At 40.3% G+C, this 14204-nt stretch overlaps 1 protein-coding gene across 4 annotated transcripts in view; it reads right to left on the bottom strand.

Annotated features, from left to right (window-relative positions):
* Positions 1-14204, bottom strand: part of lrp8 (low density lipoprotein receptor-related protein 8, apolipoprotein e receptor) — a 191258-nt gene that overhangs the window by 155171 nt on the left and 21883 nt on the right. The window lies entirely within an intron of this gene.

The raw sequence follows: 14204 nt of genomic DNA, 5'->3' as shown, positions 1-14204 counted from the left end.
TATAGTGAAGTAATAGTAAATAGCAAGTGTGAGAGAGGTATCGCTACCGTCTAAGTCTCGTGAAGAAAGGGTAATGGCAAATGTTTCTCTGTAGGCATTTGTAAGTAAGTTATGGGCATTTATTTCCTTGTTCTGAAAATGAAAAACGTTAAGAACTATTACATATTGGGGTGAACGTGTACATTGTCTGCTATATGCCTGAGTATGATGGACACTACCACTATTTAATGACCAGCAGGGCTGAATTACGCCTACATGTACTGCCGCACCAACACAACCTGGACATGTGCATACTTGCTGCCAAGGTGGAACATAACAAGCTGGGAGGTGTTGGAGAGGAAGACAGGTGGTGATGGTTGGGGGGGTGAGTGTGAATAGCAAAAATGTGAAAGTGTGGAAGAATGGGTGACTCAGTGGCGAGCCAGACCCCCTTGTTAACATATAGAGACAGGTGTGTGTGTGTGTGTGTGTGTGTGTGTGTGTGTGTGTGTGACCACTACAGCATAATTTAACTTAATGGAAAACTGTTGCTCCCTGGACAACATGCAATTTTCGTGATGACTTCACGCTGCACAAGTGGCTGTAAAGTCACCACAAATGTTTCACTACTCTCACCATCCCATTAAGGAAGGAAGGTTAAAGGTTTAACATAATCACGATTTGCACAAGCCTAGAGTGTTGGTATATTAAATACTCCACTTTCTCAAGAGGTGTTGTGTATTTACAGCCTCTGTTAACTTAAACATAGAAGAATAATCAGCATAGTATTTGGTATCAGCGAGTGTCCAGTCTTATGGTATCAGAACCAGACTATATTCTTTTGCTTAGTATCACGACATTCACGCCACAATATTCAACAAGAAGAGGTGCATACAGCTTCAGAGAGGATGAGAGGAGCTGATTGGGATCTCTTCTTGTTTAATGAGGTGACAACAATGTAGCAAAGGATGAGTGTGTTCTCATCAGCAGTACAATTCAGATTTTGGGTGTGTGTGTGTGTGTGTGTGTGTGTGTGTGTGTGTGTGTGTGTGTGTGTGTGTGTGTGTGTGTGTGTGTGAGTGAGAGGGGACAGGCGCTGATTGTGAGCATGTGAGTAACAAAGACATGGGGGTGAGGGAGTGCTTGGAATAGGTAATCGTGATATCTTTCCTAAATAATATATTTAGTGGTATTATACCCACTCACCCCTCCTCACACTCACACACATTTTACTGTACTAGTGAGGACCATAGCTGGCCTACTGCATTTGGTCCTCTCACACACACAAACACACACACACACACACACACACACACATTAAGATGTATGGGCTACATCTAAAAGACTGATTAGGAAGACAAATCCTTAAAGGCGACCTAAATTGGAAACAACCTACCTGTAACACAGTAATGAAAAGCAGGTGCATTTCTGTCTGTGGCGTGAAGTTATGGAATGCATTGCCAAGGGACTTAAAACAAATCGGGAATGTTTTTAAATTTAAAAAAGGGTTCAAAGATATGATACTAGATAAGTATAGAAATTGAGTAATATTATTGTGTGCGAAGGTGGATAATCATGTTGATGATGATGATGATAGGCATCATTACCATTATGGTTGCCATCATTAATTATGATATTATTTACCTTAAGGTGGCAATTGCAATGTATATAAGCACTGACCCTAAATGGGTATATGTAGGTGTGTATGTATGTATGTATGTATGTACGTAGGTATGATGTAGGCATGTTTTGATTTGTTTTTTTGTTTTTGTTCGTTTTTCTTTCCGTTAATTTCTTTTATCTTTTTTGTCTTGTCGATTTTATTTCCTTGAAAATGAGTTTGTTATTTAAAAAATGGGACAAGGGGGGGCCTTATATAAGCTGAAGCTTCTGACCCAACCCTTTGGTTACGACCAATAAAACATTCATTCATTGGAGGCTCAGTGAAATCCTGCTCAATCCAAAATGAGAGAGCCCACAATTACAGCCAAACCACAAGACCAAGCTGCAGCAAACCCCTCAGATTTTCACAGACAAAGAAGGAAAGAACCTGGTGAAGTATGCGTGTCAGTGTGTGGATGAAATCTGCGTTTGTGACATGTTTACTGTCCATTTTCTTTGTGAGAAAAACTGCTTTGATGTGCAAATTGGTTTGTTTCTATATACCCTATGTACAGTGTGTGTGTGTGTGTGTGTGTGTGTGTGTGTGTGTGTGTGTGTGTGTGTGTGTGTGTGTGTGTGTGTGTGACAGTCGCTTTGCTACTTTTTCTCAGACAAAGCTGAAGTCTCAGCCGCATGCTATGCCCTTCCATTGCTTCAGTGCATACACACTCACACTTGCACACAGTGGATAATCAGCCATTTCCCTTACCTCAGCATGATATTGTGTGTATGTGCGTGGTTCTGTGTGTGTGTCACACACATGGCACTCAATGGCGCCTCCTCTCCATGTGACAGATGGGCTCCCATAGTAGCAGTTCACATAGGGGTGGCAGAAAGTCACTTTTGGATGCGATAACCTTCACACCTCCCAAAAATCCTTCGGAATGGGGGGGAATTCCTGTTGAACTGGACAGACTCAAGATCTGTGCAATTGCACTGGCAGGATGCGCCTGGGTGTTAAAACACCAAACCATGCCAAATAAAGCCAAAGCGGGCCAAAGCAAACCCAGCTTCAGACCAAAAGCCTGTGCAGAGAATTAGTTTTTAACATTATGCAAATTGCTTTGGTAAATATGGCTTCAAATGCAAATGCCAGACCAATAAAGCAGAGAATTAACAATGAATGTAAATTCTAAATTGAATTGTAAATTGTAAAGTGTAGGAAGGGGAAACAGATGGCAGCCACAGAAGGAAAGGACAGGGCAAACGGACACCCTCATCTGTGCGGTTTCTTGCTAGCACTTCTGCTACCAGGCAGTTGTCTTTGTCAAATTTGAGAAAAGCCAGTCAAAATGTGCTGCACTGCCGGTACCTCAAAACCTGTCTGATACAGTACATGATAAGGCTGCCAGCAACTGTGAGGTACAGGGTTTGCATTTGAACTTGTCACTCGTATCTGTATATCTCTACAGTAAAGCAAACACACAACAATATTTAGTTCAAGGTCATCAAAGATTCAATCCATAATCTTCTGCATGTTCAACTACTACACATTTACATTATGAGGTCATTTTCCCTCATTGTTGCTGGTACGCAGTGAAAATGTCTTTGACTGAGCAGGTAATGTGAACATGAATATATCATATTTTTTTAAAGTGATGAAATAGAGGGCAATAGCATGTACAGGTTTCATACCTGCAAGATCCAATCAACATTTCTAAAAAGCAGAGTATGGAGGGTGTCTCCAACCGGTTTTACTGCACTTTGTTACAGATGGATACAATTACAGTACACATAATTACAGATTATTACAGATTTCAGCCTTCACCCCTTCACACCAACATAAGTAGCCAGAGAATGGTGCTATTAGTTAAAATCAGGCGGCAACCTCCAGTGCTAAAAAATTAAGCTAACGTGTAAGTGCCAAAACTTGCAGTTCATCGAGTGGCCACCTGAGGCTGGCTCCAAAAGGGAGTCAATCCCCATAGACTCCCATGTGAAAATGCACAACTTTACAGCAGAAATATATATGTTTTGGTCTGTATAGCTAAATGCACCCTTCATGACAACTGTGCAGGGGAGAATCTTTTTATAACTCACCCATTTCAATTATATTCAGGCTTAAAGTTCTGCTAATTAAACGCTTTGAGTGACAGGTGGGCTGCAGTCACAGGAAGCATAGACTGTAGGTTTCATTTAGCCCACCTCAGCTCCATCAATGCTCCACCTCTTTGCCCATTTTTGGATTAGCTGACGCCAAAATGGGAGCCACCCACTTTGAGCTTTATTTCGGCTCTATGGGTGACATCACGGAGACTAAGTCCATATTTTATATCTATATCTAGGTTATATAGTCTATGGCTAAAATCAGTGTGGGACACTTTTTCCCCCTTTTCTGGTCAAATTTGCTATCGTATGAGTTTTGTTTTGTTTCTCGGCTACAGTAAGCTATGTCAAAGATTGTAGATTTACTTAAAAATTAAAATCCAAATATTTAATTTGTTTACTAATTCTTGCTACTATTTCTTACTTTATCAATCTGCCCATTTACAAATGTGTCCTAATAACATCCATCACAGTAAAAGTGCTAAACTAATTCAGGTGCATCTTTTTTTTCCAACAATAAAACAACATGTATAATTAATGGATGCATGCTGATGTGCATGCAGATATCAACAACAATTCGTAATAACGCACAGATCTCAGTATAGCCACACAGCAGGTTGAACAGACTGTCATCTCTAGCGTTAAAGTGTCTCAAAGAGAACGTTACAATAGTATTAAACAAGAACGAGAGACCGTAGCCCCTCAGAGCCATATGTTGGCCAGGAACCTACTCTTTGAAAACAGCAGGAGAAGAAGAAAAGCAGATAGAGGCTGTTTATAATGATAATTAGCATAACATAATAGATGTATAATTGCTAAAGACCATCTCTCCTGGGTGATGTAGCTTTGACTCCATCCCTTTAGTATGGGCTTTAATTCATCATTCTCTGCTTCCCCATCCCCTTCTTCCTTTCCATTTTGCACCCTCTCTGACATTCACTTTGGATTTATTTAATCTTTCTTAAATCTCCATATCCCTGCATTTGTGTATTGTGTCCCTCACTCCCTCAGTGATATATTCATTATATGTAGGATATCTCAAGTGATGCTTTCATGTGCAACTCTACACTCAGGTGTAATTCTCAAATTGTCCTTAATATAACCCCTGTAGTTCCATCTCCACTCTCCGTCTTTTTCAATCTTTTTCAGATCCGATACACTCTCCCTCATCCATTCTCTTTCTGCTTTCCTCTCACTCTTTCATCTCTCTCTCTCTGCCTCTCCCTCCTTCAGATGTTATGCCACTGTGCCAATGAGGAGGAGCAGAAGGAGAAAGGAGGAATGAATCTGGGTCACAAGAGGCCATGCATCTCAAGTCTCCACACCGCCACAATAAAAAGGAAATTGATCTGTGGCTCTCCTGCTCTCCCATTCCCTTTAGCCTCAAGCCCAGACGGACACACACACACACACAGCTGAGTCAGTTCATGGAAACAGTGTTTATCCGCCTCTTGGATCACCATCCACCACCCACCATCCTTTTTCCAAAGCAGCAGGTGCACCCACACTGACAGCACACTCACACACAAATGCAACATCATACAGACACACACTGGGACCCTTCCTTCTACACCAAAACCCCCCTGTGTGCATGACTTTATGTGTGACTGTATAATTCTGTTTTTGAATTCAAAACCCTGCAATGGTATGACAGCAATTTACAAGAGACTTAAAACTACAATCGACATTTTAGCTAGTAAACATCCTTTAAAATTCAGTTTGCCTCTCTATCATCTCTCACCTTGTAATCTGTAATCTGCATGTGTCCAAGTCCAATCCATTAATACAGAGGTAAATAAAGAGTTGGCTAACTATGTATGAACTCAAATCATTAGCATCATTTGACAGAAAAACTCCAAGATTAACAAAATGACAGCTGCAGCGGGTTATTCATTTTTTATTTTGTTTTTTTATTTAAAAGTTTAATATATAAAACGTCAGGAAATAGTGCAAGATTCCCGTCATAAATTCACAGAGCCTAAGGTGATGTCCTTACATTGCTTGTTTTGACATTAAAATAAACCAGAAAAGCTACAAATCCCCACATTTGAGAAGTTAAGAGGAATGGACGTTGTCCCACGAATTATGTGATATAGTTAATATAATAATTAGGGCTGTCAAAATAACGCGTTAATTTCGATTAATTAATCTGAGAAAAAATAATGCGTAAAAAAAATGAACGCAGATTAATCCATTCCATATTGACGTTTGCATACAGACGAAAATCTGGTGCCGCTGATATGTCTGCGCTTCTCTCTGATGCTCTGAAACAGACGTTACAGGAAACACAAACCCCGCTGCATGTGACGCTAGTTAACACAATACTCAACAGCAGCTAACGTTAGCCTACCGCTAGCTAGTTAACACTATACTCAACAGCAGCTAACGTTAGCCTACCGCTAGCTAGTTAACACTATACTCAACAGCAGCTAACGTTAGCCTACCGCTAGCTAGTAGCTGGATTAAACACGGTTAAAAATGCTGACAGCTAACGCTAAACGGTGTAAAGTTTGACTGTGTTTTACTGGAGAGGATTCAACACCGGTATGTAACAATCTGCAGCTGCCGTCGGAGAAACAACACAGCCGGTGAGAAAAACACAGCCGGTGCGTTCAATGAAACTGGTAAACTACAGCCTCGTCGTGCATTTGAAGTTATTGTAAATGTCCTTTTCCTATCTGGTTGTTGTTTTTGTCGTTCAACAGCAATTTACTAGTGAAATAAGTTATTGTTATTGTTATACATTATTATTAAATCATTTAATTTTGACCATATGGCCTTAGCAATAAACAAGCCGGTCTTTAATGTCACCAACTGTTGTTTAGTACCCTTTTTTTTTCTTTTTTTTTCTTACTTTCTTAAAAAGTATCGGTTCAGGCACCGTTAATTATGTATGCGATTAATTTCGATTAATTAATCACAGAGTATGTAATTAATTAGATTAAATTTTTTTAATCGATTGACAGCCCTAATAATAATATAATTATAATTTGATCTGTCCTAAAATACATTGTTACACTTCTCAGAAAACACTTAGAGTTAAGAGAGGAAAGACAGGAAAAACAAAAATGTGTGGACATGAACAGAAGGACGTAAAAAGAGATTGAGTAACGATGCAATTTAGAATTCAAGAAACCCAAGCGAGAAGTAAACAAGCTGTTCCACAGTGGCCATGGGCAAGAGAGAGAGTGAGAGGAGGAGGCAAAAACATGGAGAGAGCTTCGGCAGCCATGCAGCAGAAAAGAAAATCTAATCATTTTCTCATTTCTATGCCTCCTCGAGTAGTTGGGCTGATTTGGAAAAAAACTGATTAGGTTCTTTGATCGCTCCCCTCGAGTCCCGGTCAACTTTCACCGAAGCGTACTCCATCCGTTGGAATGTTTTAGATTACCCCCGGTGCTACCTGCAGGTGAACGCTCTGCTTATCACAAGCTAAGGGACTTGAGTTAATTTAGCTGTCATGGCAAAGAATCAAGTGTTCTCACAATCAACAAAATGCAACCATCACTCACAGAGAAAGTTGATTACAGATCGCTTTGCGCAGTCTGGGGAAAATGAAGACAGTTTGTCAATATAAAGATTTCAGCACAGATGCTCACAAAAGCTGTTATGAGGCATATACATGTGTTATAATCTACACATGGTTTCTTTCTATTAGATCTTTGTTTTGTAGCCTTTAAGACAGAGCTGGGCAATATATCGATATCGTGATATGAGACTAGATATCGTCTTAGATTTTGGATATCGTAATATGACATAAGTGTTGTCTTTTCCTGGTTTTAAAGGCTGCATTACAGTAAAGTGATGTCATTTTCTGAACTTACCAGAGTGTTGTAACTGTTATATTATTTGCCTTTACCCACTTAGCCATTAGATCCACATTACTGATGATTATTTATCAAAAATCTCATTGTATAAATATTTTGTGAAAGCACCAATAGTCAACACTACAATATCGTTGCGGTATAGATATTGACGTATTTGGTCAAAAATATCGTGATATTTGATTTTCTCCATATCGCCTAGCCCTACTTTAGGACTCAGGTAGGTAGACACAGCTAGTCATCACTCACACACACACACACACACACACACACACACACACACACACACACACACACACACACACACACACACACACACACACACACACACACACACACACAGGCTGCTTTAGTGCGTTTGTACAGAAGTCCGGGGTTTACGGGGTGAGCAGGGAATGGTCAGGCTCTTCCATTTCCGACTGTGGGGTCACTGACTTTACAGTCGCTCACAGCTAATGACCATCTCTGGGAAGACACTGTAATACACACACACACACACACACACACACACACGGCAAGAAACCTTTCATCATTGCGACACCTCTGTAGCATATGCAGGGACACACACAGACTCGTTAACCAACACTCCAATCTATAGTCTCTTCATCATGGAGACATAAGCAGTCACACATACACACATACCAGAGTCCCACTGAAACACACATATATAAAGATATAAAGGATGCAGGATTCTTAGCATGATAGGCTCACAAGAAATATAAACACAGACTTAGCTTTATGCACATTTTAAATGAAAGTTTTTTTTGTAAATTCAACATTATAATGTTGACAACATGGTGACTCTATAAAGAGAACATAGATGCATACAGGGCTTAAAGTGAAAAAAAAAAATCCGTTAAAGTCCTTCTTACATTACACAATAATAAAAGTCATAATTTTTAAGTAAAAAGTTTTGTATCAATTTTTACTTCTTCCAACCATATGTTAAATTAAGAGTCAATGGAGATTTACATATTGCATTAATATCATAATCCTACAATGAATCATTGTGAAAACAAAACTTTCTAGATGTTGTGTCATTACTTTGGCCAGGTCATCATCAAAAAAGAGAATTAGTACATTCATGATTTTGTCCATGTTGACATTAGTTGCTTCATGTACATTTATTAAAAACTTTGCATTGTTTGCTTTTCATATAGCTAAACGTCTAAACTCTGGAACAAGGCCGTTATGTTTAAAAAAGTGCCATGCTGATTCCAGACAGACAGCTTTTTCAAGGCAGTTTGGGCTTCAGATAGCTTTTACACAGTGGCCATCGTTAATGAGAAATCGTGTTCCGCTATGAACGTGCACACACGTATTGTTTCTATCACAAACACGGTCGGTGAGTGAAGGCGCAGTCGCAGTGGTAGCCATCGTTGCCTGTAACTTACTCGTATGACAGAGTGCACGGACCGAAGCGTTGGGACTAGCATCTAATGACTAGCAAGCACTTTCTTACCGCTGCTGGCGTACAGTATCTTCCTTCAACATGCGCTGCAGAAGCAAGCACCCGGCTCCCTCAATTTGAGGCACCAAGTGCTAAATGGATTCCTGTCTCCACCCTTTTCCTCTTGTCCTCTATTCATGCCCAGCACCATTTGTTTTTAACTCCTTTCTTAACTAAAGCTGTATCTACGTGCTCCAAGTTTAGATAAACTTTGCCTCCATTTTTTTTAGCCGCATTACCACGGAGATCACATCTCGCTTTTCGGCAAAGACCCGCCCTACTTTGCATCTGATTGGCTAGAACTCGTTTCATTGGTAGGTGGATGTTAGTTTATAACCTGTCAAAACTGTTCATCCTGCTTTCTGTAAATGATGCAAAGTGACAGCTGAAGGTAGGGAATATGAGAGCAAACACACACAAAGATAAATAAAGGGAACATGCAGACCTTTTTTAACTATTTAGTATTTACCAAAATATGTCATTTTTGTAATTTCAAAGATATTAATTTTACTTGATTGCAGTCCAGTGCAAACAAGTAGATACATTTGCAACTACATTTCCCGTTCATCCATCCCTCCTCATGTCATATAAACATTCCAATTTAGACATATACAAAGTGACAAAAAAGAAACCACATCTTCCTCTGCTTACTAAGCACAGAATATGGCATCTACTGCCTGCTCCAGTAACAGCAGTGGTTGGACTTTATACAGAAGGTCAAAAGGTGCTGTCCAAAGAAAAACTGACATCTGCTCAGTAAAATTAGTTTTAAAAAGATAAACATCAAATACCAGACGCATAGAGGTCTCTAAATGCCATTTCATGCTTCTTTAAAATGCCTCACAGTTTCTGCACAGCGCCTTCAAGAGACTCCCTTGTGGCAAGTGTGAACATCTGTGCCACACACTTATATAACATCATTTGTATATCTGCTATAACAAATTGTTTTTTATAACAGCAGATAGAGAGATTGAGAGAGAGAAACAGACACAGTAAAAGTCTCTCACACACCTACACTTTATGTCATTATTGAGCGAGGCAAACGGCCCCATTTATCAGTTTAATCAATCAATCAATGGATCCATTTCTGTCGCTGCACAAATGTTGGATTGGTTTTAGGTAGCTGTGTATAAGTGCTGGAGCTGCTGAAAACAAGAGCACACACACACACACTTATACAGGCACACATTTAAAGTATGCCAAAAAATGTAAACATTTTGTCTTTAGCTCTCTCTCCTTCGCTTCCACACATGAACAGCTCTACCTCCTCTGCACAGTTTATGTTGTTGATTAAAAAAGCATGCACCAGGGAGAGAAGGATGAGACAGGAGAATTTAAAATGAAGGAAAAGGAAAGAAAGATACAGTAGAAGGGGAGACATAAAACAACACATTTTGGAGGGAAGTCTTGTGTCTCACTGCTCTCAGATTAAAGATGTAGGAAAAACTACCAAAGAACTGACTGCAGCCTGCATCTACACACAAGCACAAAAGGACAATTTTGCCTGATTGGCAAATATTTTAAATGATGATGTATAAACTAGAATGTATATGTGTAACACACAGAAAAACAGAAATAAATGGAATAGAAAACAGGTTCTCCCTAAATACTGATACAGACCAGGAAATGAATATGCAGACACACACACACGTGTTTCTAAACCACAATGCCGTCATCCTTTTATAGATTTAGGGGGGCAATTAAATGAAACATGAGAGCAAGCACATGATTAAAGATTTATCTGCCCGAGGTCCACGCAGCCCCTTCCCTTTTCACCCACACACACACATAACACCTTCTACTACTGTGACCATCTGGGGATACAGGAAGGAAAGCATTGATCTCAAAAAAAAACTTTTGACTGTACAGAGACTGTCCCCCCCCCCCCCCCCCCCCCCCCTCCCTCCACACCCCATCCCCCTCCACCAAGCACCCTCAACTGCAGGTTTGTGTAATTTACTAAGTGAAATATTAATGTGGCATTCATTGAAATCAATTAGCCGGGGGTTGCTAACTTTGAACACATCTCCATAGATTCTCTGGAGACTTGGTGCTAATGTGGTGAATTAAGGTCAACAGCACAGACTTACAAAACATGCACATACATATGCACACACACACACCATGTAGTTTGCTGCTATTGCTTTTTGCATTAGCAACTTATAGATCTCACCCATGTTTGCATTATTTACCTCTAGTAAACAAAGCATTACACAGGGAGTGAAACAGAAGAAAAAATTGAAACAGACAGGTGACAAATAAAAGTGGCCGTTAGTAAAGCAGTAAGTTGTGATTTTGCCAAGTGACCTGAGATCAGCTATGATTGCCGTTGGCCAACAACAGGCTCCGCTAATAAACATTGCAGAATATTGCCAAATGTAGATTTAGCTCTGCCGGATGATAAAAACACCTAGCACATACGTATAAAACATGCAGTATGTACATGTGTTTTTATGCTATAACAGACAGAACTAGTGCTGAAATAAATTGTCATTTGAGTGAAAAGGGGTGTGACAACAATGTTGATAATTAACTTTTATTAAAAGTAAATTTCTATCAAAAACAATACAGAGAATATGGTTTTCACCTTATCAAATGTGATTTTGTTTTGCTATTCCCTGTTTACTATCATTGTCTATTGAATATCTCTGGATTTTGGAGTGTTGGTCAGATAAATCAATCAATTTTAAGATGGTAACCATGGGCCTTTTTCAGGTTTTCAGACATTTTACAGACTAACCGATTGACTGTAGCAATAATCCTTCAATTAATTTACAATAAAAATAATCTTTTGTTGCAGCCATACACAGAACCACCCATAAAAAGGATTGAAGAGAATAATGTATCATGAAAAACATTTTCATTCAGGCTCATTAGAACATACCGCCCCCTTCTGAGTATCTCCACCCCCGGCTTGAGAACTACATTTGCAAAAGTTGGGCCATATTCTTTTCACAAGCCAATCAGAGCAGACTGGGCTTTTTGGAAAGGGGGGGCTTAAAGAGGCAGGCGCTAAAACATAGTTAACATAATTTACACAGAGAATACACGGTATAAAAATAAATAAAACTTGCGTGCAAATGAATTAATGGAATGTGGAACTACTGTTACATACACATATACGCGTTTGTTAGGGACACCTAATCTGTAGCCCCGCCATAGCTCTGAAGCTCCCAAGCTCCGCCTACATGTCGAGTCGGTCCAGTGAGTCCACACGAAGCAAACTAGTCCCTTCCATATACAACCAAACACGGATGTACTGTAGCTATATCCCTTCTTGCCTCGACCACAAATGGCTTCCAGGCCCTTTTGCTCCGCTGTTTGCTCCGCTTTTAGCTCCGCCGTTAGCTCCGCTGTTTGCAGCTAGCTCCGCTGGTAGCGTGTGAAGCTAACGCCACAATTCGCCAACTGCTCTGTGTAACCGAAGCTGCTCTTTTAACACCCCTGCTCTGTGCATTCACATATGAGAGCAGCGCTTGTCTCACATATCACACTACTAGCTGATTGTCTTATTTTGTTTACAAGTTCCAGATGGAGTCTGGAGATGATGTGGGGTAGCATACTTATTGTTTACTGTTTACATCTTACTTTATACGCTTCAGGCTGTTGCAGCTAGCTCAGGGGAGAGACTGGGTGACACTAGGTGGTACAGCCTGAGACATGCACAATAAAAAAAAATTGCCTTCTGCATTTTTGTTATGCTTTTCCCTCCATTGTACCGAACCGAACCGTGATGTCTGAACCGAGGTATGAACCGAACCGTAACTTCAGTGTACCGTTCCACCCCTAATTCAGACAGGGACCAGGGTAGGTGAATTTAAACAATGCCTGAGTTGAAAACGCATCTTGTTGACACGTAAGCGCCCTGTTCATATGGCACAGACATATTAATTGCATTTTGTGTCTGTTAAGAGGCACAAAGGCACTCTAAAACTTGCTCCGACCACTGCCGTTTTAGCTCAGGGGACGCTTGTAGTACGTAGCTGCAGCTTCTCCGTGTTACCTGCACCGATTCAGGTCGGGGTTTTCTCTATCGAAAGTACTCGCGTAGCTATAGCGATCAAGATTAATGTAAAAATTGGCCGGAATTCTCCTTTAAAAAGAGATTGAATCCATTTTATCCTTCCATCACCTGCAAAACTCCTGCTTATATTCTCTTGCTTTTTTTTCTCCATTTCATTCTCTTGTTATACTTACCTCGTCCAACTTTATTTTTAAATCAACTTAAACTTTTAAGTTTGGCGCGTGGAAAAAAAAAAAAGTGTCTTCCCTCTGGATTCTTTAACTGGTGCAAGAGTGTCTTGATTAGAAATGGATCAATATGTCTTTAGTGTGCTCAGATGAAAACATTTTGAGTGTCTTTGAAGTTTGGGAAAAACAAACTTGTGTTCACATGCACAAATAAACTCACACAATTACACTCTCAATGTTGCTTAACATTGCAAAAACATCCTTAAAAGCAGGGTTGGTAATGTAGGAAAGTATCTCCTCAGGGCTCCATCTAACCTCCCCTCCCCTGCCCCCGGGGCTCCGACCCACACACTCAGTGTGTTTATATGCAGTTTAAAAGAACGATTATATTCGGGTCAAGGCAATACCCAGATTTCACGCCATGTAAACACCTTATCCTGGTTAAAATCGGAGTTCTCATAACCCGGTTAACAGACCTAGAGAACTCCTTCAGTAACCTGGGTATTCCTGCATGTATACACCTTAATCAGAGTATGATCAGTTTAAGTAGGCTGTCAGCGTTGTGTCTCGGCAAAAAAAGTGGAGGGACCAAACAGCCCCCGTTGCCGCCGTTGGCTAACATTAGTTAGCTAACGCTAACAAAGTTAGCTTGCTAATTCCACCCAACACTGGTTAGATATAATGAGCCAAACAAGTTGTCAGTCATCTGGAAAAACACTGTGCTTTCCTACACTGTGACAAGACTGTGTTAATGAAACATTAAGTTGTTACATTTTACTAAATTGGTGGTGGTCGGTGTAGTTTTGACATAGGTCAACCGGAAGGAAAAGCTAGTTGTAAGTTGGCAGGGCACCACCTACTGTACCGGAGGTAGAGTTACTCCTGTCAATTCTTCCCATTCTTCCCTGCTCAAGTCTACTGGGAGAACTGGCATAACCCGGTTATTCACTTAACCAGGGTGAGACCATACCCCGGTTACTGCTGTGCATGTAAACGCACTGACAGACATGCACGAGCACCGCTGCGTTGCCACTAAAGAGCAGAGCGGAGAG

The sequence above is a fragment of the Sander vitreus genome, chromosome 9 (assembly GCF_031162955.1).
Source record: "Sander vitreus isolate 19-12246 chromosome 9, sanVit1, whole genome shotgun sequence".
Classification (NCBI taxonomy): domain Eukaryota; kingdom Metazoa; phylum Chordata; class Actinopteri; order Perciformes; family Percidae; genus Sander; species Sander vitreus.
This window is presented reverse-complemented; position numbering and strand designations above follow the sequence as displayed.